This window comes from Salvelinus fontinalis, chromosome 12 (genome assembly GCF_029448725.1).
Source record: "Salvelinus fontinalis isolate EN_2023a chromosome 12, ASM2944872v1, whole genome shotgun sequence".
Classification (NCBI taxonomy): domain Eukaryota; kingdom Metazoa; phylum Chordata; class Actinopteri; order Salmoniformes; family Salmonidae; genus Salvelinus; species Salvelinus fontinalis.
In genome coordinates this window covers 31,330,125-31,354,076 of record NC_074676.1, presented here as the reverse complement: position 1 = coordinate 31,354,076, position 23,952 = coordinate 31,330,125, and the positions used below count along the sequence as shown (strand labels likewise).

Genomic DNA, 23,952 nt, shown 5'->3' with positions numbered 1-23,952 from the left:
AAGGCCAAACAGTTCTATTTTTGTTACATCAGACCAGAGGACATTTCTCAGTTGTGCAGTTGCAAACCGTAGTCTGGCTTTTTTATGGCGGTTTTGGAGTAGTGGCTTCTTCCTTGCTGAGCGGCCTTTCAGGTTATGTCGATATAGGACTTGTTTTACTGTGGATATAGATACGTTTGTACCTGTTTCCTCCAGCATCTTCACAAGGTCCTTTGCTGTTGTTCTGGGATTGATTTGCACTTTTCGCACCAAAGTACATTCATCTCTAGGAGACAGAACGCATCTCCTTCCTGGTCGGTATGAGGGCTGCATGGTCCCATGGTATTTATACTTGTGTACTAATATTTGTACAGATGAACGAGGTACATTCAAGCATTTGGAAATTGCTCCCAAGGATGAACAAGACTTGTGGAGATCTTGGCTGATTTCTTTTGATTTTCCCATGATGTCAAGCTAAGAGGCACTGAGTTTGAAGGTAGGCCTTGAAATAGATCCACAGGTACACCTCCAATTGACTCAAATGATGTCAATTAGCCTATCAGAAGCTTCTAAAGCCATGACATCATTTTCGGGAATTTTCCAAGCTGTTAAAAGGCACTTAGTGTATGTAAACTTCTGTGTAACGTTCGTCCTCCTCCTCGTCTGAGGAGGAGCAAGGATCGGACCAATATGCAGCGTGGTATGTATCCATATTTTATTTCTTTAAGCGACGTAATGAAGAACACTTAAACAAAATACAAAATAACAAAAAAACGACGTGAACAGACCTGAACTTAAGAACATAAAACATGAACGCACGAACAGGAAGGAACACACGAACGAACGAAACAAAACAGTACCGTGTGGCGAACAAACACAGACACAGCAACAATCACCCACAAACAAACAGTGAGAACAGCCTACCTTAATATGGTTCTCAATCAGAGGAAACGTAAAACACCTGCCCCTGATTGAGAACCATATCAGGCTAGTTGACAATGAACCCAACATAGAAACACATAACATAGAATGCCCACCCAGCTCACGTCCTGACCAACTAAACAATACAGAACAAAGGAAATAAGGTCAGGAACGTGACATTCTGACCCACTGGAATTGTGATACAGTGAATTATAAGTGAAATAATCTGTCTGTAAACAATTGTTGGAAAAATGACTTGTGTCATGCACAAAGTAGATGTCCTAACCTACTTGCCAAAACTATAGTTTGTTAACAAGAAAATTGTGGAGTGGTTGAAAAACGAGTTTTAATGACTCCAACCTAAGTGTATGTAAACTTCCGACTTCAACTGTAATATGACATTTGAAATGTCTTTATCTTTTGGAACTTCTGTGAGTGTAATGTTTACTGTTCATTTTTATTGTTTATTTCACTTTGGTTTACTATCTTCTTCACTTGCTTTGGCAATGTTAATATATGTTTCCCATGCCAATAAAGTCCCGTGAATTGAATTGAATTGAATTTGAGAGAGGAGCAGGGAGAGAGAGGGGGGAGCAGGGGTAGAGAGAGCGAGGGAAGCAGTGGGAGAGAGAGAACGGGGAGTAGGGGTAGAAAGAGAGAGAGAGGGAAGCAGGGGTAGAGAGAGTTGGTGAGACAGAGAAATGGAGCAGGACATTAATAGAACAGAGAATTCTGATGTCTATATCCAAAGAAGGCCACTTTAACCATGTGAATAATAACCATACTGTAGAAAATCAAGTATACCTGACTGTTGCCTGAAAAGGATAATAGTGTGCGTTCCATGGCTGCGTACCGTGTCATGGACGTCTCGAGGGCCAACATCAGGGAGAGACACATCAAACAGAGCAACCACTGAACACAGGATATCCGTATTATCTACCTATAGAAAAAAACACACACATACACACACATAGAGTACTGTTACAAAACGTATTATAGTCATATTCAGAAACAGGAATGAAGAAATAGCCATTACCATATCCTCCCCTTCCAAGACACTGATATTTTGCAGGATTTGAAAGCATAATCAATTAAGAATGAGAGTTCTGAGCCAAGTAAAGGCCAGAGGCAGGAGGAACATTACTTACGATGATATGACAAATATGCAAAAAAATTGCGGAAAAGACAAAGGGGAGAAAATATGTAATATCATCATGAAAATCGGGAAGTATTCAGACTCATTTTGTTACGTTACAGCCTTATTCTGAAATTGATGAAATTATTTTTTCCCTCATGAATCTACACATAATACCCCAAAATGACAAAGCAAAAACAGGTTTTTAGAAATGTTTGCAAATTAATAAAATAAATAAAAACTGAAATACCTTATTTTCATAAATACTCAGACCCTTTGCAAAGAGACTCGAAATTGAGCTCAGGTGCATCCTGTTTCCATTGATCATCCTTGAGATGTTTCTACAACTTGATTGGTCCACCTGTGGTAAATTACATTGATTGAACGTGATTTGGAAAGGCACCTGTCTATATAAGGTCCCACAGTTGACAGTCCATGTCAGAGCAAAAAACAATCCATGAGGTCGAAGGAATTGTCCGTAGAGCTCCGAGACAGGGTTGTGTTGAGGCACAGATCTAGGGAAGTGTACCATCAAAAATTCTGCAGCATTGAAGGTCCCAAAGAACACAGTGGCCTCCATCATTCTTAAATGGAAGTAGTTAGGAACCACCAAGACTCTTCCTAGAGCTGACTGCCCGTTCAAACTGAGCAATCGGAGGAGAAGGGCCTTGGTCAGGGAGGTGACCAAGAACCCGATGGTCACTTTACAGAGCTCCAGAGTTCCTCTGTGGAGATGGGAGAACCTTCCAGAAGGACAACCATCTCTAAAGCACTCCACCAATCAGGACTTTATGGTAGAGTGACCAGACGGAAGCCACTCCTCAGTGAAAAGCACATGACAGCCCGCTTGTAGTTTGCCAAAATGCACCTAAAGACTCTCAGACCATGAGAAACAAGATTCTCTGGTCTGATAAAACCAAAATGTACCTATTTGGCCTTTATGCCAAGCGTCACGTCTGGAGGAAACCTGGCACTGGCACCATCCCTACGGTGAAAAATGGTGATGGCGGCATCTTGCTGTGTGGATGTTTTTCAACGGCAAGGATAGGGAGTCTATTCAGGATCGAGGGAAAGATGAACGGAGCAAATGTACAGAGAGATCCTTGATGAAAACCTGCTCCAGAGCACTCAGGACCTTAGACTGTGTACCAAGCTTGTAGCACCATACCCAAGAAGACTTGAGGCTGTAAGCGCTGCCAAAGGTGCTTGACCAAAGTGCTGAGTAAAGGGCCTGAATACCTATGTAAATTCTCCCTCTTAAATTGTTTTGTTTAATACATTTAGGGTCCAGATGGTGCACGTTCATTCTCCAAATTCTGTACCTAAGTGTATTTTATATTGGTGTAATTAAACATGATGCCGGAGAATGATCCGATATCACTATTTCATGAATTCTTGAATCCAGTAAATTGTTGAGTGCATTTTTGGAAATAATTGTGCCTTTTTTATTACTGCATCTGTCAATCTTATTGAATGTATAATTTAGGTCACCTGCTAAAATCATAGTCCCTGTCTGGATTTGTTCTAAAATAGATTAAATTCTATCTGAAAACATCAGAGTTGCCCCTGGTTGTCACGCCATGGCCTTAGTTATCTTTGTTGTCTTTATTATTTTAGTTAGGTCAGGGTGTGACATGGGGAATGTATGTGTTTCTTGGATTGTCTCGGGTTTTTTGTACGTTTAATGGGTCAGTGACTTGTCTAGGTGTTTGTATGTCTATGGCTGCCTAGATTGGTTCTCAATTAGAGGCAGCTGTGGTTCATTGTCTCTGATTGAGAGCCATATTTAAGGCAGCCATAGGCATTTGGGTTTTGTGGGTAATTGTCTATGTTGAACGTTTGTAGCTTGTGTATGCACTTACGTTTGTAGCTTCACGGTCGTTTGTTGTTTTGTTTTGTAAAAGTGTTCGTTTCGTGTTTTCGTCATCTCTAATAAAAGAAGATGTCCTCATATCCCGCTGCGCCTTGGTCCGCTTATTATGACGAGCGTGACAGAATTACCCACCAACAAAGGATCAAGCAGCGGTGTAACGGGAGAAAGCAACAGGACCCACCTACACAGGATTTCTGGACATGGGAGGAAATACTGGACGGTAAAGGGCCATGGGCTCAACCTGGAGAATATCGCCGCCCTCGTGAAGGGCTGGAGGTAGCTAAAGCCGAGAGGCGGCAGTATGAGGAGGCAGCACGGAAACAGGAGAAGGATCTGGGCTACACTACGTGGGAAGAGATCGACAGATGGGCGATCGACCCTAAGAGAGTGCCGGAGCCCGCCTGGGATTCTCTGGCGCAGTGCGAGGAAGGATACCGGCGAATGGAGGCAGCACGGCGAAACAGTAGGAAGCCCGAGAAACAGCCCTAAAAATTATTGGGGGGCGGGGGCATTTGGAGCAGTCGGCGAAGTTGAGGGGTGAGTCTGAGATAGTTGAGGAGTTATTGGACAGATTGGAGGAGAGTGAACGAAGGGGAGATTATGAGACATTCGAGGAGTTGTTGACGAAATTGGAGGAGAGTGAAGAGAGAGAGCTGTTGATTTGGCAGAGTATGCATGGCATTCTCCCTGAGGAGCGTGTTAGCTGTCCGATGCCACCTGTGTCAGTTCCTCGTACTCAGCCTGAAACTTGTGTTAAAGTTCCGGAAGATTTGATGCCGGCTATACACACCAGGTCTCCAGTACATCTTCACAACCCGGTGTGTCCTGTTCCTGCTTCTTGCACTCATCCTCAGATGCGTGTCTCCAGCCCAGTACCACCAGTGCTGACACCACGCACCAGGCTTCCTGTGCGTCTCCAGAGCCCTGTTCCTCCTCCACGCACTAGCCCTATGGTGCGTGTCTCCAGTCCATTACCACCAGTACCGGCACCACGCACCAAGCCTCCTGTGCGTCTCCAGAGCCCTGTTCCTCCTCCACGCACTAGCTCTATGGTGCGTGTCTCCAGCCCATTACCACCAGTACCGGCACCAAGCCTCCTGTGCGCCTCCAGAGTCCTGTGTGTCCTGTTGCTACTCCCCGCACTAGCCCTGAGATGCGTGTCCCCAGCCCGGTACCACCAGTGCCGACACCACACACCAAGCCTCATGTGCGTCTCCAGAGCCCTGTACGCACTGATCCTTCTCCCCGCACTCGCCCTGAGGTGCGTGCCCTCAGCCCGGTACCACCAGTCCCGGTACCACGCACCAGTCCTATAGTGCGCCTCGAGAACTCAGTGTGCCCTGTTCCTGCTCCCCGCACTAGCCTGAAGGTGCGTGTCCTTAGCCCGGTACCTCCAGTTCCGGCACCACGCACCAGGCCTACAGTGCGTCTCAGCCGGCCAGAGTCTGCCGTCTGCCCAGCGGCGCCTGAACTGCCCGTCTGCCCAGCGGCGCCTGAACTGCCCGTCTGCCCAGCGGCGCCTGAACTGCCCGTCTGCCCAACGGCGCATGAACTGCCCGTCTGCCCAACGGCGCCTGAACTGCCCTTCTGCCCAACGGCGCCTGAACTGCCCGTCTGCCCAACGCCGCCTGAACTGCCCGTCTGCCCACTGGCGCCTGAACTGCCCGTCTGCCCAACGACGTCTGAACTGTCCATCTGAACTGTCCGTCTGCCAAGCGCCGCATGAACTGCCCGTCTGTACTAAGCATTCAAAGCAGCCCGTCTGTACTGAGCCTGCAAAGCCGCCCGTCTGCCATGAGCCTTCAGAGCCGTCCGCCAGACAGGAGCAGCTAGAGCCTTCCGCCAGACAGGATCAGCCAGAGCCTTCCGCCAGACAGGATCAGCCAGAGCCTTCCGCCAGACAGGATCAGCCAGAGCCGTCAGCGAGCCATGACCAGCCAGAGCCGTCAGCGAGCCATGACCAGCCAGAGCCGTCAGCGAGCCATGACCAGCCAGAGCCGTCAGCCAGCCAGGATCCGCCAGAGCCAGCCAGCCAGGATCCGCCAGAGCCAGCCAGCCAGGATCCGCCAGAGCCGTCAGTCAGCCAGGATCCGCCAGAGCCATCTGCCAGTCCGGAGCTGCCCCTCAGTACGGAGCTGCCCCTCAGTCCGGAGCTGCCCCTCCGTCCAGTGGCGCCCTCTGGGATGGTATTCAGTCCGGGACTCGCCGTTCCAAAGGCGCCACCAAAGCGGTTAGTGACTATGGTGGAGGGCGGTCCACGTCCCGCACCTGAGCCGCCACCATAGGAAGGCCCACCCGGACCCTCCCTTTCTGTGTCGGGTTTTGCGGCCGGAGTCCGCACCTTTGGGGGGGGGGGGGGGGTACTGTCACGCCCTGGCCTTAGTTATCTTTGTTTTCTTTATTATTTTAGTTAGGTCAGGGTGTGACATGGGGAATGTATGTGTTTTTTGGATTGTCTAGGGTTTTCTGTACATTTAATGGGTCAGTGTCTTGTCTAGGTGTTTGTATGTCTATGGCTGCCTAGATTGGTTCTCAATTAGAGGCAGCTGTGGTTCATTGTCTCTGATTGAGAGCCATATTTAAGGCAGCCATAGGCATTTGGGTTTTGTGGGTAATTGTCTATGTTGAACGTTTGTAGCTTGTGTATGCACTTACGTTTGTAGCTTCACGGCCGTTTGTTGTTTTATTTTGTAAAAGTGTTAGTTTCGTGTTTTCGTCATCTCTAATAAAAGAAGATGTCCTCATATCCCGCTGCGCCTTGGTCCGTTTATTATGACGAGCGTGACACTGGTGGGATATACAAGGAAATCAATGTGTATTTTTCACCGTGTAAGGTACAATTCAACATTAAAAAAAGGCCTTGTTTGTCCATGTGCTGGGATATAAGGGAAAATGGGGTTTTGTTATTTATCAGGATGCCTACACCTCTGCTGCTTCTACATCAGGTGGCAGCAAAGGCCTCTCCAACCCAGCTCCTCTTCAAATGTTCAATTTCAATAAAATAAAAAATGTAACTCTTGCAAGAAAACCACACCAATCTCTTTAAGTGTTCAAGAACCATATACTTTTTCTCCCATCATGGAGCCAGTGCACATTCCATGTGATAAGTTGGATTTCTGTCTATCATTGAAGAACCAAGTAAAACATTTTAGCAGACATTACATGTTTGGGCGGTGGGCTTTCCATAAAATGGGAGGATCATAGTATTAATACATAGTTATTGTACACATTACATATATAGAGTGTGTGGGCATTTGAGCAGACATTTAACAAAAAACACAACAACAAAAAAACTAAGAAAAGTAAGCCTTTTTAGGGCCAACTCCTCTCCTAATGTACCAAAACTGTGGATACATACACCAATTGTACATACTTTTGAAAAGAAACTGCCACTTAAGTACTGTGGATTGTTTGTTTTACATTATAAATTAAAGTATAGTGGCTGGTTGTCACGCCCTGACCTTAGAAATCCTTTTTATATTTTGGTATGGTCAGGGCGTGAGTTGGGGTGGGCATTCTATGTTTTGTTCTACGTTGTCCTTTTCTATGTGTTTGGCCTGGTATGGTTCCCAATCAGAGACAGCTGTCAATCGTTGTCTCTGATTGAGAACCATACTTAGGTAGCCTGTTCCCACCTGTGTTTGTGGGTAGTTGTTTTCTGTGTTGTGTGTTTTCACAATACAGAACTGTTTCGTTTGTTCGTGCTCTTTGTTATTTTGTTCAGTGTTCAGTTGATTTATTTAAATACATATTATGGACACTTACCACGCCGCGTGTTGGTCCGATGATTCCTATTCCTCATCATCAGACGAAGAGGAGAATCGTTACACTGGTGGGAGTCTACTTGGGTTTAGTGGGTCCTCCGATAGACTGAAATGGGATGAGTGGAGGCCCCACACACACCTCAGAGAAGTGTCTGATGCTCTCCCAGTCACCCCATCCCAATCCTCCGGACATAGACCCTCTCCATTCTCACCAATAACCACCATTAAAATACATATTTTCCAGATGTTGAAATCAGGTTAATTTTCGGTTCTGATTGGAAGTTGAAAATACGTATTTCCTGGACTTTGAAAATAATTATTTTTCCGGACGTTGAAAATACGTAATTTCTGGATGTTTAAATCAGGTTCATTTTCAGTTCTGAATGAAAGTTGAAAATATGTAATTTATAGACGTCTATGTTTGGACCAAATCAAAACTGGTCCAGACCGGACCAAATCTGAAGTAAACATAGACATCTATGACTGGTTCAGATTTGGTCCGGAATGATCCAGAGAGGACCGAAAGAACTGGGGTGTAGCCTACAGTGTCGGCCGAAATGTAATTTTCTGAATGTCCATCTATGTGGTAGGCCTAACGTTTGTAAAACACCAACATAAAAAAAAGACAGCCGAAAAGACATTGGCGTAGGTCCATGCTGACTGGGGTATAGCTTACAGTGTCAGCCGCAATGGAATCTTATGAATGCTTTGTAAAACAGGCACTTGCATTGGCTTTTTTAGTCCTGATTCCTGTGATCAATTACTTGGATTACTTTTAATCTCTGAATATCAGCTACCCAACTTTACAGGAGTTATCCTGAGCCTATTTGCAATGAGAATCAATGTGTTTACACAGTGGGAAATGTAGAAGTATCTTATTTTGGGCTATGATCAGCTCGTTAAAAATGGATGGATACAAACTTCATACCACTGATCATTACATTTTAGCCCATGGGGTGAAACTCCAGGACAGCAGGACATCAGTAGCCTGATGCTCCATTCCATATTGTCCATTTTACTTTGACATGTCCTGTTTTTAGGATGTGTTTGTTAACATGTCAACACATTTTTTATTTGATTGGGCACCAGGTTAGGCTATTTGGTTGGAGAAATGTGCAGGATGTAAAAAGTGTCTGTCTCATTACATTGTCATACATTTAGGCCACAGAAAAGGCCACATACTCTTTTTACCATAGACATGTTTCACGTTAGATTATTTTTTTACGGAACGTTGGTGGATCGCCGCACCAAGGACAGCAGAAGATAGATTAAGTATGTCTATGAATAGGATGAGGGCAAACCAAAAACAGTAACACATGCACTCGACCCACACATATGCATGAGAATGCAGACTTGGCTACACAACCATACAGTATCTTCTGATGTGAGAAGGGCAGGTTTTCTATATGTTGCATCTTGGTTGCTCAGCAACACTCCCTTTTTGACAGAGCCAGGCATTACTGTCCTATTTATTTGTCCCAGAAGAGTAGATGCATTTGGACTATCAATCTATAATGCATCTGATTGCCTGTGACAGGAAATAATCATAGAGTCTGTGGGTATGATGAGACTTCTGTTGTTTCCAGCAGAAGAGGAGTGCTATGGCGGGGAGGGGATGGGTAGAGATACACACAATATCTTCAATGTGATTGAAGTATTGTCTAGAAGGTCGAAGGGTGCAGGGAGTGGATGGGGTTGCTAGTACCTGTGGAATGAGCTCAGGGGCATCACTGGTTCCCAGCAGCTCGTGGAAGTCAACTTTGATGGGTTGGGCAGTGAAGTCACTCCTGCTGCCATCTATTTTGGGCTTGAATTTCACTGTGTGGAGATGGACCACACAACCATCCATATTCACAGGCTCTTCATTTACCCTGCAGGAATACCTGCCATGTTATCATTCAAGTAGAAGCTTAGCTAACAGCTTACCTGGTCTCCCAGATCTGTTTGTGCTACCTTGCCACTTCTGCCAATGACCATGTGAATTAGCAACGCATCACAACACAGATCTGTGACCACTGGCTATCATTGTTTCCTACACTGTGTGCTACGAGCTATGTCACTTACCTGCCTGTTGCTGGTAGCCTACAAAAACCTCTCTGTTATGTTATGGTAACCATGGAAACACTGCATTGACCTGTGCTTTCTGGGAATAGAAGTCTTATACATTTTACACCACAAAAAATATGGTAAAGAATCGAACTAGAATCTCACTGAGAAGTGTCATGCTAGGTTGAAGATGCGATTTTTGCACCTTACATTTTTTACTAGGTTGTCATGGGATCAGATCGCAATAATAGTGTAGTCATGCAACCTCACGTTTGCATTTTTTCTTAATTAAAATAGCACATGTATAAAAGTATAAATGCAATATATTGTAATGACACAGCAGGGAGCAGGTCTCGAACCCTCGACCTTCTAACCCGAGGTCCGGCGCGCTGTGCCGCAAAAGCATGCTCGTGCGGCAGAGTCGATTTCCGCGCATATAAACTCAGGGTCGTTACACTACGCCCTCCTTTCAAAGAGCGCGTCCTGGCGCTAGCTTGCGACTCTACGTCTTACAGGAACGCGCTCACCGGCCAAGCACACGCACTGTCGTGGATGCAAGGTCAGGTCACTTCTGACACCAGTGTAATGAAACGGCAGGGAGCAGGTCTCGAACACTCGACCTTCTAGCCCGAGGTCCGGCGCGCTATCGACTGTGCCGCAAATGCATGCTCGTGCGGCAGAGTCGATTTCCGCGTTTATAATTCCAGGGTCGTTACAATATATTGCCTAATTCAAAACAACTGGGAACTGGGAGCTCGGAAATCTCCGGATTCCGACATCAGTGCGTTCAAGTCAACTGGGAGAAAATGTTTTGGACGGTCATCCAACTCGGAATTCTATGGCGGAAACTCGGGGATCTTTCTAGAGCGCCGACTTTCCAACCAGAAGATCACTGACCTATTTTTTGGGAATTCCTAGTTTTCTTGAAAGCACCATATCATAAAACCAAATTTCTCCAACAAGCACCAAAGTGATCGTCATGAGAAGTAACAAGGGTTGTCTCTTTGCCTTGCGATTGGCTGTGGTCGTTATGAAAGGGAGTGGCATCGAGCCTGTGAGTGATGACGTCAATGGAGCTGTTCATGGAGTGGTGGTGCTGGAAGGAACCTCACGTAGTCCAACAGCTTCTGCGGGCAAGAAGTGGACTGTACCGTGGATTTCAGAGCATCAGAGGTTATTACCACGGTTCACATGGGAAGAATACCGAAGAGAAATAGGGTTCCACCTGTTTGAATAAATCTGCGGGATCTGAAAGAAGTGAGTAGCTATGCTAGATCGCATGGTTTGCAAGGGAGCATTAAAGGGTTGGGTTTAATGAAGATATTGCGTTTTTTTAACATCTTGAGAACGTTGCTCATGTGAATTATCAACCGTTCACAAACGGTCCTGATTGGTTAGGTTACCTCCAGCCTGTAATAGCTTTATGAGTGCTTTTTGTAGCATATTTATTATGCCGCGTCTTTCACCTCAATGCCTACAACGTGGGATGATTTGACTGGTATTTGCATGAGACCCAAAGATCGAATGTTCAAGGCTGATTGTGTGTGTGTGTGTGGGAGAGAGAGAGAGAGAGAGAGAGAGAGAGAGAGAGAGAGAGAGAGAGAGAGAGAGAGAGAGAGAGAGAGAGAGAGAGAGAGAGAGAGAGAGAGAGAGAGAGAGAGAGAGAGAGAGAGAGAGAGAGAGAGAGAGAGAGAGAGAGAGAGAGAGAGAGAGAGAGAGAGAGAGAGAGAGAGAGAGAGAGAGGTTGTTACTTTACATAGGCTAGTCTAGTAAATCAAACCCATGGAAACGAATCTTTTTTATGCGCGCACCGTTTTGTACAGCTTAGCTTACACCTACCTCTCTCTTCTACATGGTTGAGGGGAGGGCTGCCTCAACATGGCAAAATACGCTAGCAGACGCGTTTAGTTTCAGGCGGCTAGGAAAAGTCACTTGGTCCGAGTTTGAAAAATGTACCCTTTAATAAGACGTCATAATAACCGCTTGCAAGGAATTATTAGGCCTAGATATCACCACTGTTTGCACAGAATTGCAGCCTATTGAAATAGGCTAGTTTTGTTGACTGGACATGACAACTGATTTAGCCCCTATGTTGCAGATTCAGTGGAAACACAATCTTTGATTTCGGGATGGTGATTTTATTCCAAGGATAGGCGTGGCACAGCTGCTGTGCACAGGCTGCTCTCTTGGTCAGGGCTGAGCTGGTGAAAAAGCAACGTGGTCTCAGGGCAATTCGTATTATTCACTAAATGTTTTTACATTTCCAATTTTAGTCATTTAGCAGACGCTATTTTCTAGGAGCAAGTGCATACATTTTCATACTTTTTTTGTCATACATAAAGCTGTGACACGCCATTTAGTGTGATATAGTACATTAAGTTACATTATGAATGAAAAAGCAGTCATACAATATCATACGAATTATAGCATGTATAGTATCATAGTATCAGCATGGTCGTACAATAGCGTACAAACTGGATGATGTACCTTATCAGAAATCTATATGTCTTTCTCCGAGACCAGGTTGCTTGTTGCACAAAACAACAAAGGGGAATTCTGTGGAGAATTTATGTTGGAGGTTAGAAGAACTAATGACAAAGGTTAGGATAATTTATGTAAAAGGTTAAGGGAACTAAAATGACAAAGGTTACAATAATGTATGTAGTTAGGTGAAATGGGTTAATTTTAGAATAAGGCTTAGGAGAAGGGTTAGCTAAAATGCAACAGTTGTCCCCGATGCAACTTGAACACGCAACCTTTGGATTCCTAGACGCTACGGAACGTAACTAGACATTAGTAGGTATCATACGTCTTGGAGATGTTCAGAAATACGTAAAGTATGTTTCTTATGGCTCTGAGGCCAGGTTGAAAAAGAGTCAGGCAATAAAACTCTTGCTCTCTCGCTCTTTCTTTCTCGGCCTCCCTTCTTGAGGATAGACGCTCAAAGCTGAGTCAAAGCTGACAGGACAAGGGAGGGAGCATGATGATGCTGGTAGCTGACAAGTGTGTCCTGTTATTAAAAGACAACCTGCAACTCGTAAATGCTTGGCTACAAAGGAAGGGGTTGTGTGCTGACTGTCATAAGTGTGTGTTTAGCGTAGCCTATTCTCCTTGTGCAAGGTGAACGTGCCTCAGGAATAGGTTTACACAAGCACCTAACCCCAAAAAGGTAGTCAGACTGTACCCAGTCAACATGTGCTCTTAGCCACAAGGGCCCCAAGTTTAAAGCCATCATGGGTTAAAGAATGGTTTTAAGATGTGGGCCCCAGATAGGATAACCACTTAGGACCCACAACGTTTTGTCTTCAGTGTCCATGTTGGCCCCACATGTGGTTGCCATGTTGAGCTTTATGTGGGTTCATGTTGGGTTTATTAAGGGACCTCAGTAGGCAAATGTGTAATAACTAGGGTTGCAAAGGTTCGGAAACATTCTGGTAAATTTTCAGAATTTTCCCAGGAATTTTCCATGGGAAGTTAAGCTCTGGAATTTGGGTAATTTAACTTAAATTCATCAACAAAGTTAGCTTATAACAGTGAACCTTTTTGTGGGATACACATAAGGCAATTCTAGGTCTTGTGGCATATTTTGGTTAAACTATCCCCAATTCAATGGAATTGCAACCCTCTGCATGCACAGTGCATTCTTCCATGTACAGCTGATTCTCAAGATCTTGCACACTAATGAGATGCTATTGAGCCCACGTTACTACACTGTCTGAGCCAAGGACTACATGCTTTCTGGTAAGTTTTGATTACAATACCGGGTGGGGTGAATATATTTTATATGACATACATGATTTTTTTGTTAACTAGTAAATAGTAGCCTACAGCAAAGTGTATTTTAATCATTTCTAACTTGTTAACAATTTCTGCTTGTTAGTTTTTGCTACCATGTGGGTTAGAGCTTGATTGAGCCTAATAACTGAGGAGTGTTAATTCACCTGTTTCCATACATGTTTCATTTTAAAACATTTATCTTAAAAAGAAGTTGTTTAATCTAACTGTTTAACTATTTATCTATACATGGTATTGTATTTTCAGGCTTAAAAAAAAAAAAATCTAATCTTTAAAAGGAAAATGCCACGGGCACTATCTGGTGTGTGGAGACATTTCACTGCAGCTAATGTAGAAGGAAAAGCTGTGTACATTTGCAAATACTGTGCCAAATCATATGTGAAGAATGCAACAAAGAAGCAGAATCATCTGGCTAAGTGCAAGTTCTGTCAGCGCTCACAACAAGTAACCTCTGCCAAAATTCCCTCTACTTCTATTCGAGGTGAAAATTATGAATCAGACACCTTATCGATAGCAACAGGTCATCGTCCTCCTGGAATCAGAAGTTTTTTTTGACTCAATGGAGGAACGTAGTCAGAGAAATGCTGATGAATGTCTTGCCGAGCTGTGTATGCAACTGGTTCACCTCTGATGCTCACAGCCAATGTGTATTGCAAGAGATTTCTGAATGTTCTTCGCACAACATACACCCCCCCCCCCCCCAACCATACATGCTTTATCTACTCATTTGATGGATGCAGAGTTCAACAGAGTTCAAGTGAAGGTCAAGCAAATCATACAGAAAGCGGACTGTATTGCAATCATCTGATGGCTAGTCGAATGTTTGTGGGCAAGGAATAATTAACTACATCATCTCCACCCCTCAACCAGTATTCTACAAGAGCACAGACACAAGGGACAACAGACACACCGGTCTCTACATTGCAGATAAGCTGAAGGCAGTCATCAATGACCTTGGACCACAGAAGGTATTTGCGCTGGTGACAGACAATGCTGCGAACATGAAGGCTGCTTGTTCTAAAGTGGAGGAGTCCTACCCTCACATCACACCCATTGGCTGTGCTGCTCATGCATTGAATCTGCTCCTCAAGGACATCATGGAACTGAAAACAATGGATACACTCTACAAGAGAGCCAAGGAAATGGTTATAGCAGCAATCTACCTCACCAAGCAAAGTGAGAAAATAAGAGCACCACATTGAAGCTGCCCCGCAACACCCATTGGGATGGTGTTGTCATCATGTTTGACAGTCTCCTGGAGGAGAAGGAGTCTCTCCAAGAAATGTCCATATCACAGTCGGCTGATATGGACAGCCCCATCAAGAGGATCCTCCTGGATGATATATTTTGGGAGAGAGTGGTAAGCAGCCTGAAACTCCTGAAACCTATAGCAGTAGCCATTGCACAGATTGAGGAAGACAATGCCATCCTGTCTGATGTTCAGACTCTGATTGCAGATGTAAGAGAATAAATCCATACTGCCCTGCACACTTCACTGTTGCTCCAAACTGCAGTTCTGAAATACATAAAAAAACATGAAGACTTCTTTCTGCCTGAAGCCCATACACGCCGCAGCGCACATTTTGGACCCCAAGTATGCTGGCAAGAGCATCCTGTCTGCTGCAGAGATCAACAAGGCCTATGGTGTCATCAATACCGTGTCTCGCCACCTTGGCCTGGATGAGGGCAAGGTTCTTGGCAGTCTGGCGAAGTACACTTCCAAGCAAGGGCTTTGGGATGGCGATGCAATATGGCAGTCATGCCAACATATCTCATCAGCCACCTGGTGGAAGGGACTTTGTGGATCTGAGGCTCTTTCCCCTGTTGCCTCCATCATCCTCCAAATCCCACCAACATCAGCCACCTCAGAGTGCAACTGGTCCTTGTTTGGGAACACACACACCAAAGCACGCAACAGGCTGACCAATACAATGGTTGAAAAATTGGTGGCCATCCGGGCAAATCTGAGGCTTTTTGAGCCTGACAACGAGCCATCCTCAACAAGGTTGGAAAGTGAGAGTGAAGATGAGGCCTCAGAGTCTGATGTTCAAGAGGTGGACATTGAGGAGGTCCAGGGAGAAGACATGGAAGCCTGAGAGGAAGAAAACCAAAGATTTCGTTTCTAGACTATCCTTTTACAGATGTATGTTGAAAACGTTTTTTTGGAGATTCGATGGGGATCATTCAATATTCTCTTTCTTTTGTTGTTCAGTGAAATCATCCCATGTGAAGAGTCAACTCATGTAATTAAAGTTCAATTCAATACTAAATAGTTTTTTATTTAATCATTTGCAATTATGTCTATGATAGGGTAAAAGGTTTATGTTTCTGTCTCCATATGATATGGTAAATATATCCAATGCAAAAAACATCTATATTTAAATGGTATTAATATTAATTTGCATATATGTATGTTAGTTCCCATATATTCCTGTTAATTCCCATATATTTCTGTTAATTCCTACAGAAAGATTCCACCTCTGAATATTCCCCAAAATGTACAACCCTAGTTATAACCCATATGGGCCCTAGGTTTTAGCCCAGGTGTGTTAAAGAATGATTAACTCTTGGCCCCACATGTAGGATAACCACAAGGTGCACGCACACAAGGTTTTGCCCTCAGCATTCGCATTTGCCCCACATGTTGTTTTCATGTTGGGCTTGATGTGGTTTAAGGTTGGGCTTCATACGCTGCCCTAATGGTTTACCTAAATGGGTTACATCTGGGTAAAGGATGGGTGTGTAGTGAGATCTATAAGGACAATAAGTGATTTTCAGTTGGGCTGACCACCTGAAACAAACCTGAGTTTGTTCTCAGTCTCCATGCAGGCCCTAGATGCTGCTGCCAAAGCAAGCTTTCTTAAGAGATTTAAGAGATGACAAAAACAGTTTTCTTTATACAATAAATACATGTTTATTTATAGCACATGGTCAGATCAAATGCAATGCAGGAACTCTGATTAAAGGGATAGTTCGCTCAAATTACAAATGCAGACATGGTTTCCACACACTGTAAACAATTTTTCAAAATGTGCATGCCAGCAGTGAAGTTCTCAAGATAGAGGACTTTCAGTACAGCAGTGTTCTCCAATCCTGGTCCCAAAGGGGTGCATATTTTTGTTTTTGACCTAGCACTCACATACCTTATTCAATTCAAAGGCTTGATGATGAGTTGCTTAGTGGAATCAAGTGTGTGAGCATTAGGAAAAAACTAAACAAGTGGACCACTTTGAGTCCCCAGGACCATTATTGGAAAACACTGCAGTGCAGAGAAAAAATAGTGATGATGATGCAAATTATATGCAATGATCATTTTGCTCATTTGCATATAATTTGTATCATCATCATCATCATCACACTTTTTGCTCTGTACTGAAAGTGCTCTATCTATCTTGAAAACTTGATTGCTAAAAAGCACAATTTTTGGGATTGCATTAACAGTGGACTAATGAAGAACATACTACAATACTTTGTTTTTGTAAAACATCCCTTTCAGAGCACCTACCACTCCATTCAGGAAAGCTGTGTTGGGTTACTTTTACTCCATCGCCTCCACATCCTGGACAGTATTCATAGTGTAATCAGCCCCCTCGGGTAGTGTTGCTGTTGCCATGTTACCATTGTCAGGTCCTGACTCTTCTTCATCCATTTCTGAGTCCATCTGCAGATCAGAAATCTCCTCTGCCCTTTTAAGTTTGATTCGGGCCTGTTCATAGGTAGCTGTGAAAAGAAAACATCATTAAGCATTTAGGCGACTGATCTAGTGCAACATTTCATTCTTTATCCAAGGACTCTAAATGTTAATCTTCACTTGTACCCAGTTGGATTATCCTTTTGAGCCAGACATGGACAAACCCATGTGATCTACAACATGGGTCCCTATGTCTGCATTTACACAGGCAACCCAAGTCTTTTTTCCACTAATTGGTCTTTTGAAAAGCCATATCTCAGACTAGGCCAATAAAAATAATAGATTAAGATGGGCCAAAGAACACAGACACTGGACAGAGATATGGCTTTTTCTTTGTAACTCTGCCTAGAAGGCCAGCATCCCGGGGTCGCCTCTTCACTGTAGACGTTGAGACTGGTGTTTTGCGGGTACTATTTAATGAAGCTGCCAGTTGAGGACTTGTGAGGCGTCTGTTTCTCAAACTAGACACTCTAATGTACTTGTCCTCTTGCTCAGTTGTGCACCGGGGCCTACCCACTCTTCTTTCTATTCTCGTTAGAGCCAGTTTGCACTGTTCTGTGAAGGTAGTAGTACACAGCGTTGTACGAGATCTTCAGTTTCTTGGAAAAATTCTCGCATGGAATAGCCTTCATTTCTCAGAACAAGAATAGACTAACGAGTTTCAGAAGAAAGTACTTTTTTTCTGGCCATTTTGAGGCTGTAATTGAACCCACAAATGCTGATGCTCCAGATACTCAACTAGTCTAAAGAAGGCCAGTTTTATTGCTTCTTTAATCAGGACACAGTTTTCAACTGTGATAACATAATTGCAAAGGGGTTTTCTAATGATCAATTAGCCTTTTAAAATGATAAACTTGGATTAGCTAACACAACTTGCCATTGGAACGCAGGAGTGTGTCACGCCCTGGCCTTAGTATTCTTTGTTTTCTTTATTATTTTAGTTAGGTCAGGGTGTGACATGGGGAATGTTTGTGTTTTATCGGTTTTGGGTGGTTATATGGTAAAGGGGGTGTTGGGTGTAGTGTATGGGTTTGTGTTGAGTGTATGTGTCTAGCTGTGTCTATGTTGGTGTAGTTGTCTAGGAGAGTCTATGGTTGCCTGAATGGGTTCCCAATTAGAGACAGCTGATTTCTGTTGTCTCTGATTGGGAGCCATATTTAGGGTAGCCATAGGCTTTCGTTTGATGTGGGTAATTGTCTATGTTATACGTTTGTAGCATGTATGTGCACTACGTTCATAGCTTCACGGTCGTTTGTTAGTTTTGTAAGAGTGTTTTGTTTTCGGTTCTCCTTCTTCTTAATAAAAAGAAGATGGCTTATTTTCCTAATGCTGCGTTTTGGTCTGTCAATTCCCCACACGATCGTGACAGAATTACCCACCAATACAGGACCAAGCGGCATGTAAAGCGGCAACAGGACCCACCTACACAGGATTCTTGGACATGGGAGGAGATACTGGATGGTAAGGGGCCGTGGGCACAACCGGGAGAATATCGCCTTCCTCGTGAAGAGCTGGAGGCAGCTAAAGCCGAGAGGAGGCGATATGAGGAGGCAGCACGGAAACAAGGCTGGAAGCCCGTGAGTACAACCCAAAAATATCTTGGGGGGGGCCTTAAAGGGAGTGTGGCGAAGTCAGGTAGGAAACCTGCGCCTACTCCCTGTACTTACCGTGGAGAGCGAGAGTACGGGCAGACACCGTGTTACGCAGTAGAGCGCACGGTGTCTCCTGTACACGTGCATAGCCCGGTTCGGTACATTCCAGCTCCACGTATCGGCCGGGCTAGATTGAGCGTTGAGCCGTATGTCATGAAGCCGGCCCAACGCATCTGGTCACCAGTGCGTCTCCTCGGGCCGGCGTACATGGCACCAGCCTTACGCATGGTGTCCCCGGTTCGCCTACATAGCCCGGTGCGGGTTATTCCACCTCCCCGCACTGGTCAGGCGACGGGGAGCATACAACCAGGTAAGGTTGGGCAGGCTCAGTGCTCAAGGGAGCCAGTACGCATGCACGGTCCGGTATTTCCGGCGCCACCTCCCCGCCCCTACCCAGTACCACCAGTGCCTCCTCCACGCACTAGCCCTATGGTGCGTGTCTCCAGCCCTTTACCACCAGTGCCTAAACCACGCACCAAGCCTCCTGTGTGTCCCCAGAGTCCTGTGCGTCCTGTTGCTGCTCCCCGCACTAGCCCTGAGATGCGTGTCCCCAGCCCGGTACCACCAGTTCCGGCACCACGCACCAGGCCTACAGTGCGCCTCAGCCGGCAAGAGTCTGCCGTCTGCACAGCGATGCCTGAACTGCCCGTCTGCCAAGCGCCATCTGAGCCATCCGTCTACCCAGCGCCATCTGAGCCATCCGTCTACCCAGCGCCATCTGAGCCATCCGTCTACCCAGCGCCATCTGAGCCATCCGTCTACCCAGCGCCATCTGAGCCATCCGTCTACCCAGCGCCATCTGAGCCATCCGTCTACCCAGCGCCATCTGAGCCATCCGTCTGCCCCGAGCCATTAGAGCCATCCGTCTGCCCCGAGCCATTAGAGCCGCCCTTCTGTCCCGAGCCGTCAGAGCCGTTCGTCAGTCAGGATCTGCCTGAGCCGCCAACCAGACAGGATCTGCCAGAGCCGCCAACCAGACAGGATCTGCCAGAGCCGCCAACCAGACAGGATCTGCCAGAGCCGCCAGCCAGCCATGAGCAGCCAGATCCGCCAGCCAGCCATGAGCAGCCAGATTCGTCAACCAGCCATGAGCAGCCAGATCCGTCAGCCAGCCATGAGCAGCCAGATCCGTCAGCCAGCCATGAGCAGCCAGATCCGTCAGCCAGCCATGAGCAGCCAGATCCGTCAGCCAGCCATGAGCAGCCAGATCCGTCAGCCAGCCATGAGCAGCCAGATCCGTCAGCCAGCCATGAGCAGCCAGATCCGCCAGCCAGCCATGAGCAGCCAGATTCGTCAACCAGCCATGAGCAGCCAGATCCGTCAGCCAGCCATGAGCAGCCAGATCCGTCAGCCAGCCATGAGCAGCCAGATCCGTCAGCCAGCCATGAGCAGCCAGATCCGTCAGCCAGCCATGAGCAGCCAGATCCGTCAGCCAGCCATGAGCAGCCAGATCCGTCAGCCAGCCATGAGCAGCCAGATCCGTCAGCCAGCCATGAGCAGCCAGATCCGTCAGCCAGCCATGAGCAGCCAGATCCGTCAGCCAGCCATGAGCAGCCAGATCCGTCAGCCAGCCATGGGCCGTCCCTCAGTCCGGAGCTGCCGTCCCTCAGTCCGGAGCTGCCGTCCCTCAGTCCGGAGCTGCCGTCCCTCAGTCCGGAGCTGCCGTCCCTCAGTCCGGAGCTGCCGTCCCTCAGTCCGGAGCTGCCGTCCCTCAGTCCGGAGCTGCCGTCCCTCAGTCCGGAGCTGCCGTCCCTCAGTCCGGAGCTGCCGTCCCTCAGTCCGGAGCTGCCGTCCCTCAGTCCGGAGCTGCCCCTTATCCTGGTGCTCTCCCTTATCCTGGTGCTCTCCCTTATCCTGGTGCTGCCCCTTAGTCCGGAGCTGCCCCTTAGTCCGGAGCTGCCCCTTAGTCCGGAGCTGCCCCTTAGTCCGGAGCTGCCCCTTAGTCCGGAGCTGCCCCTTAGTCCGGAGCTGCCCCTTAGTCCGGAGCTGCCCCTTAGTCCGGAGCTGCCCCTTAATGCAGTGGGGTTAATGTGGAGGGGGGTCATTTGGAGGAAGCTAAGGAGGCGGTTAGTGACTGTGGTGGGGTGGGGACCACGACCAGTGCCGGAGCCGCCACCGTGGAAGGAAGCCCACCCAGACCCTCCCCTAGACTGTTTGCTGGTGCGCTCGGAGTTCGCACCTTAAGGGGGGGTTATGTCACTCCCTGGCCTTAGTATTCTTTGTTTTCTTTATTATTTTAGTTAGGTCAGGGTGTGACATGGGGAATGTTTGTGTTTTATCGGTTTTGGGTGATTATATGGTAAAGGGGGTGTTGGGTGTAGTGTATGGGTTTGTGTTGAGTGTATGTGTATGTGTCTAGCTGTGTCTATGTTGGTGTAGTTGTCTAGGAGAGTCTATGGTTGCCTGAATGGGTTCCCAATTAGAGACAGCTGATTTCTGTTGTCTCTGATTGGGAGCCATATTTAGGGTAGCCATAGGCTTTCGTTTGATGTGGGTAATTGTCTATGTTATACGTTTGTAGCCTGTATGTGCACTACGTTCATAGCTTCACGGTCGTTTGTTTGTTTTGTTAGTTTTGTAAGAGTGTTTTGTTTTCGGTTTTCCTTCTTCTTCTTAATAAAAAGAAGATGGCTTATTTTCCTAATGCTGCGTTTTGGTCCGTCAATTCCCCACACGATCGTGACAGAGTGATGGTTGCTGATAATGGGCCTCTGTACGCCTGTGAAGATATTCCATAAAAATTCAGCCGTTTCCAGCTACAATAGTCATTTACAACATTAACAATGTCTACACTGTATTTCTGATCAATTTTATGTTATTTTAATGGACAACAAATGTGCTTTTCTTTAAAAAACAAGGACATTTCTAAGTGACCACAAACTTTTGAAAAGTAGTGTATTTTATTTCAGTTAGTGTAGGAGGCAACTTTTCTCATTTCAGTTTTGTGTTAGTTTCAGCGGAGACAGTACATTATGAAGATAGGCATTATGAAGATACGCTAACCACTTTAGCGTCTATTGACGATATTATGTTCTGACCGGGGGAGTTTTGTTTAGAGCCCTGACGCTTGCTCTAAAAATTACCTCTCATTGCTTGAGGTTCTGTTTTGGAAACATAAGGAACGTATCTTTCATACCAACGAGAAATAAAACAATTCAAAAACGTAAATTACTACACACATTTATATGGTTAGTGTTCCCACACGGCCATATCTCCATGTTACAGCACTTGTTTACAGAAAACAGACAGAAGACAAAAACAAGGTTAGAATGTTGTTATATAAATTCAACAAAATACAATTATTATTTAATTTGACCAACAACAAAGAAAATCTGTTTGCACTGTGGATGTATTTGAATTGAGAATTGCATTGGGGGCATACCTATAAACACAGCAAAAAAAGAAAGGACCCTGTCTTTCAAAGATATTTCGTAAAAATTCAAATAGCTTCACAGATCTTAAATTTAAAGGGTTTTAACACTGTTTCCCATGCTTGTTCAATGAACCATAAACAATTAATGAACATGCACCTGTGGAACGGTCGTTAAGACACTAACAGCTTACAGACGGTAGGCAATTCAGGTCACAGTTATGAAAACTTAGGACACTAAAGAGGCCTTTCTACTGACTCTGAAAAACACCAAAAGAAAGATGCCCAAGGTCCCTGCTCATCTGCGTGAACGTGCCTTAGGCATGCTGCAAAGAGGCATGAGGACTGCAGATGTGGCCAGGGCAATAAATTGCAATGTCTGTACTGTGAGACGCCTAAGACAGCTTTACAGGGAGACAGGACAGACAGCTGATCATCCTCGCAGTGGCAGACCACGGATAACAACAGCTGCACAGGATCGGTACATCCGAACCTCACACCTGCGGGACAGATACAGGATGGAAACAACAACTGCCCTAGTTACACCAGGAATGCACAATTCCTCCATTCATGCTCAGACTGTCCGCAATAGGCTGAGGGAGGCTGGACTGAGGGCTTGTAGGCCTGTTGTAAGGCAGGTCCTCACCAGACATCACCGGCAACAACATCGCCTATGGGCACAAACCCACCGTCGCTGGACCAGACAGGACTGGCAAAAAGTGCTCTTCATTGACGAGCCGCGGTTTTGTCTCACCAAGGGTGATGGTCGGATTCGCGTTTATCGTCGAAGGAATGAGCCTGTACTCTGGAGCGGGATCGATTTGGAGGTGGAGGGTCCGTCATGGTCTGGGGGCGGTGTGTCACAGCATCATCGGACTGAGCTTGTTGTCATTGCAGGCAATCTCAACGCTGTGCGTTACAGGGAAGACATCCTCCTCCCTCATGTGGTACCCTTCCTGCAGGCTCATCCTGACATGACCCTCCAGCATGACAATGCCACCAGCCATACTGCTCATTCTGTGCGTGAGTTCCTGCAAGACAGGAATGTCAGTGTTCTGCCATGGCCAGCGAAGAGCCCGGATCTCAATCCCATTGAGCACGTCTGGGATCTGTTGGATCGGAGGGTGAGGGCTAGAGCCATTCCCCCCCACCCCCTCAGAAATGTCAGGGAACTTGCAGGTGCCTTGGTGGAAGAGTGGGGTAACATCTCACAGCAAGAACTGGCAAATCTGGTGCAGTCCATGAGGAAGAGATGCACTGCAGTACTTAATGCAGCTGGTGGCCACACCAGATACTGACTGTTACTTTTGATTTTGACCCCCCCCCCCCCTCCTTTGCTCAGGGACACATTATTCCATTTCTGTTAGTCACATGTCTGTGAAACTTGTTCAGTTTATCTCTCAGTTGTTGAATCTTGTTATGTTCATACAAATATTTACACATGTTAAGCTGAAAATAAACACAGTTTACTGTGAGAGGACGTTTCTTTTTTTGCTGAGTTTATATGACACCCACACAACCACACAACACAACTATGTAGAGTTTTCTTATTGCAGGACTTTGTCAGTCTAGCTAGCTAGTTAACATTAGCTATAATGACTCTGCAGCCAGACAGCAACATAAAATACCAAAACCAATTAGCTAACAACACAAGCAAATATTAACTTTAGTCAGTACCACTTACTGGTCGAATCACTCTGTAGATTTCCAGCTCGATTTCCAGCTC

General features: G+C 45.9%; 1 protein-coding gene across 1 annotated transcript in view; it reads left to right on the top strand.

Annotated features, from left to right (window-relative positions):
- Positions 1 to 10,307: 10,307 nt before the first annotated feature.
- Positions 10,308 to 23,952, top strand: part of LOC129867176 (sphingomyelin phosphodiesterase 3-like) — a 57,725-nt gene continuing 44,080 nt past the window's right edge. The window contains exon 1 of the mRNA XM_055940399.1: positions 10,308 to 10,975. The gene's annotated coding sequence lies outside the window, so the exon portion shown is untranslated. The remainder of the gene's footprint in view (positions 10,976 to 23,952) is intronic.